Source organism: Lactuca serriola, chromosome 3 (assembly GCF_051521515.1).
Source record: "Lactuca serriola cultivar US96UC23 chromosome 3, Lser_US96UC23_V15, whole genome shotgun sequence".
Lineage (NCBI taxonomy): Eukaryota > Viridiplantae > Streptophyta > Magnoliopsida > Asterales > Asteraceae > Lactuca > Lactuca serriola.
The window spans coordinates 98,651,326-98,656,033 of record NC_136410.1 but is presented as its reverse complement, the minus strand read 5'-3'; the positions used below and the strand labels follow the sequence as shown (position 1 = coordinate 98,656,033).

The following is a 4,708-nucleotide window of genomic DNA, read 5'->3' as shown; positions in this document are numbered from 1 at the left end:
TCAAAACCTATAACTTTGACTTCATAACCCCCCCCCCCCAAACTCTTGAATGAAAGAAAAGAAGTGATCTACCTAGCATTTTTATGACTTAACACACCTTACAATGTATGAAATTACAGTTTAATAGCTTTGGAGTACTCCATACTTACAAAGATCCAAGCATTGGGACAAAAGGAGCAAAATACAAGACTAAGTAAGATCTACTAAGACAAGCTCCAAGATTCAAACTTTATAGCTTGAAAAGTTACACAAGAACATGGAGTTTTTGGATCTACAAGCTACAATGCACCATCTCCACTTGAAAGATCTTCTTTTTAACACCAACCACATAAGAATCACTTTCTAAGCTTCAAAACTCTCCTTCACACACTAGGGTTCGATTTTAGGGTTTGGAGAAAATGGAGGCTGATCATGAGAAGGTCCAAAAGGGTTTTTGTTGCTTAAATAGTGGTCACATCCAAGGAATTAGGGTTTGGAAGCAACACGAGTACGCTCGACATACACCTATGTACTCCAAGCGTATTTATATTTTGACCCATCCCAAAATTATTTGACTTACGCCCGGCGTATCCTTAGTACACCCAACGTATAGACTTGATATGCAAACTTAAAAGAAATACAAGGGTTGAAATGAAAATACCTACAATGGGTGTCACAATTTTCATATATTAATATATTATATTGATCATGGAGGTCCAGATGTGTTTGGTAAGCTTATTTCTCTTACCAATTTATGTGCCCTTCAGTTCTTCTTTAAGCTAGATTAGTTTGCTTATTTGTTTTTTGGTAGTGTGATTATTCACTTCCTTTATCTGAACTACCATGATGGCATGATCAATATAATATATAAATATGTTTTTTTATTTGTCGTTCTAGAATATGGATCTTACGTTATCCATCATATCCCCTTTCTTATCATTCTAAAACCTGAAATGAACATTGAACAAGAAGTTAAATTGGTGCTTAATTTCTCTAATAAAAACTCCAATCAAAAGAATATGATATATGGAAAAGTAAGTGTAAATATTTTGAATTTTTTTATTAATGTTTGATGTATGTAAAATATGTTAAATAATTATAGTACTTACTTTCTGCTAAAATTTATTTCCAGGAAGTCAATATGTGAAGATCGAGTTTTTAGAAAAAAGGTTTATGATTCATACTTAGGCTAAATTTCAAAGCTGAAAAGATATTGGTTATTCCACAAACCTTGGAACTAATGGAATCATCCATAATTATTGGAGTCAGTTCATGCTCTTAAGAAGAACAAAGGAATTACACTGTTATAGATGCTCTTTTTTATTGAAATCTTCTATTTCTTTGGACAGAGAGTTGTCAAAAAAGGTCTAGGTCTATCTATGATTCATCTTATTGATGGTTGACAATATTCTAATTGATGTCTCTCCAATGATATACATTATAGGGTTAAAGCAGATTATGAGATAACCACTAATTCCTAAATAATATTGAGCACCAGATTTTGTTCACTAGTTTACACTCCACATGGAGAGTCAAGATTTTTTTGGTGAAACCCTTTTAATAACCATCTTTTAACCCAAAATCCGGACATCCATATTGATCAAAAGTATCGAATCGATTTCCTAGTGTGCGACACGATTGATCCATCAACATCAAGGTGGCTGGATTGGTCCGTTGAAACTATTGAGTTAGTGATTTTGATGTAACTTTATTGGAGTGGTCAAGGGATTTGATCGATCTTGTCCGCTAATCGGACGAAACTTGCCTTCTAAGTAATAAATGATAAAAAATTACATATTTCGACATTATTATTTAAGAAATAATTTCTAATATTCCTATCAAATTTATATATTATTTAGTGATTTCCTTTAAAATATTATAAATATTTTGAATTATGTTATTTTACTTTGTACATTCATCCACAAATCAAGGATGTTCACCATTTTGTTAAAACCGAATTGTCCGGTCGGACAATTTGGATTGACTATTTGGTTCGGATATTCAAATTTTTGTATTGATTTTAAGTTAAACCGAATTATTGTTTTGGATTTCGGATTAGTTTTGGTTTCTAAAATAAGAATCGAATAATCCAAAAAAAACCGAATAACAACTTATTGTTTATTTTTAATATATATCTTTAATCATTTATCAAATATAATACCTTACTATGTACCTTCTTATCAAAAAAATTGCCAATGAAATATTAAAGTATAATCAAATTTTCTTAATAGTTGTTTTATAAATTATGATTCATAATTAAAAAGTTTTTTTAGTTAATTGGCTACTATTTAAGTTTTATATATATATATATATATATATATATATATATATATATATATATATATATATATATATATATATCCGTATTCTAGTAAATGAATAGTTTTAATCTTATTGTAACAAGTGTCACTTTAATACAAATCCTCATTAATATTATGTCATGTGTTATGTAAATATATTAGGCAACCATTTCAAAATTCAAAATTTCTAATTAATTATATGTTAAATTTGAAGTTATAATAATTATAAAAATTTAATATATCTCTTAATTAATAATTTATTTAAAATCATTTATTTAAAACAATTGATTAATAATTATATATTTTTATTATAAAAGTTTAATTAATTTTATAATCGTAATGTTATAAACTAGTATATATATATATTATAAACTACAAAATTTTTAAACTTAGACCCTTGATCAAAATTGAATGGTAGAGATTAAAAAATTGATTATCCATGTGAACATAGAATAACCAATCAGAATTGAAGGATAAAATGACAGGGATTTTACATGTTGGTCACATGGATTGCCAGCGTGTCTAATTTAGGTCGTTGATTTGTCTTGGGTCCAATGGTCTCCTAATTGATAACACACAAATACACCTTACGAACCCTAGCACTCTTTAGCCTCTCTTTTTCTCGATCGACTTTTCCTCTTCAACCCCGTCTTCTTCATTCCACCACCCACCACCTCTACCATACCCACGATCACAACCAACCATCAGCACCACATCCATCGTTGATCTCGACCGTAAGCCTTCATCTTCAACACATAACCACGCTATCCCTCAAACGCCATTGGCGGATAGAGATAACAAAAGTGAGCATGTCACCTTCACAACAATACACATTCCCGAATCTTATCTTTTCATGTTTTTCGTCCTTCTCTACCTAACTCAATCAGAACCTCCGCCACACACACACAGAGACACACAAATTCTACATATGAACCTGATTTTCATTACTCTTTATGTAAAATTATTGTTTTTCTGTAGATCGGAATCCTATTTCCCCCACTTCATTTCAAAAAGGTATGTTTTTCAGTACGCTCATGTATGCTTCCTGTAATATTTTCCTAGATTTTAATAAGTTCAATTCGTGTGTGTGATTATATTTAACTTTTTATATCTGAAACAATAGGTGCTATTTTCTGTATGCGCATGAATGTAACTTGATTTTCAGATTTTTGAATTTCAAATCTCAAACAATAGATAATATTTTCTGGAGAAAGATGTTTCGGGGCTGCATTTGAATTTGTGTGGTCTACAGATGTGATTATTCTATTAGTAAAAGCTCATATGATATCAAAACTTTTAATAAATCACTTCATGTTTGTGCACTTCTTATTGTTGATTATTATCCATATCTTGATGTATGATGTCAGGAAAGGATTTAAATTTTAAATTACATGGATTTGTGAAAAAAAAAAAGTGTAAAAATGGTTTGTTTGGGACTAACAACAATCTGTTTGGGTTGCTATAACAGTTTTTTTGAAAAAGTTACCTTATTTAGATAATGTTTAAATGCAACATTATATGTAGTTCTTTAATCTTAATTTTGAACTGCTTCATGATATTTGAGTTGTTCTTTAGTTGACTTTAGTTTTATTTTGCCATTACAAGTTCTTGATAGGAAAATTAATCATAAAAACCGAAAATAATGGTATGAACATTCCACTTCCATATAACATATGTTTTAATAAAAGATTTAAAAAATATTCAGTTTTCTACATGTACTTATATTTGTATTAACCTTTTCATGTTGGTGTACAATTGAGGGGATAATTCATATTAACCACAAGTACAAGATATTTTCTTAACTTTGTGGAGACTATTGATATGTTCTTCTATTGTGATATTGGACATTAATAAATAATCAAAGTTTATTTATTAAGGATGCAGGATTGGTAGCAGAGAAGTTTCATGTTTTATGATTACACTAAAGTAAGGGAAGACAAATTAGAAATAGATCTGACCATATCTTTTGTTTTAGATTTTGTTAATTTGTGTATGTTTTTGGTTTTTTTATGGTTTGAGTATTTTCAGTGCTTTAATTTCTATTTGGGTACACCAAATACGACATGATTTTACATTATTAAATATAATTATATAAAATATAGAGAGTCGGTAATTATGTTTCTTTTTTTCATTGTGTGCGTTGTTAAGAAAAAATTTTACATTGTATTACATAAAATATTAAAAAAAACAAGAAAAATATTTTACAATACAAACTAAAATAAAACAAAAGTTATAAAACTAATAGTTTATTAAATATTCAACACAAAATAACTATTAGAGAATGACTACCTAAAAATTACTTTTATAAGAAAAATACCCTTTCTAATATTTTTATATGAAAAATATTTGTCTTAAGATAAAAGGAATACATTTATTTAATTAGATTTTCGGATTTTTAATTTTGTAATTTGAAAGTAGTCAAAGGTATC

General features: G+C 28.6%; 1 long non-coding RNA gene across 3 annotated transcripts; it reads left to right on the top strand.

Annotated features, from left to right (window-relative positions):
- Positions 1-2,800: 2,800 nt before the first annotated feature.
- Positions 2,801-4,410, top strand: LOC145092929 (uncharacterized). 3 transcript variants are annotated; one of them, XR_013702687.1, is made up of 2 exons: positions 2,801-3,293; positions 4,164-4,410. It is a non-coding gene; the product is annotated as an uncharacterized LOC145092929 (long non-coding RNA). The 3 variants fall into 3 exon arrangements; XR_013702686.1 differs by having other exon boundaries at positions 4,157-4,410; XR_013702688.1 differs by lacking the exon at positions 4,164-4,410 and adding an exon at positions 3,445-3,997.
- Positions 4,411-4,708: the final 298 nt, after the last annotated feature.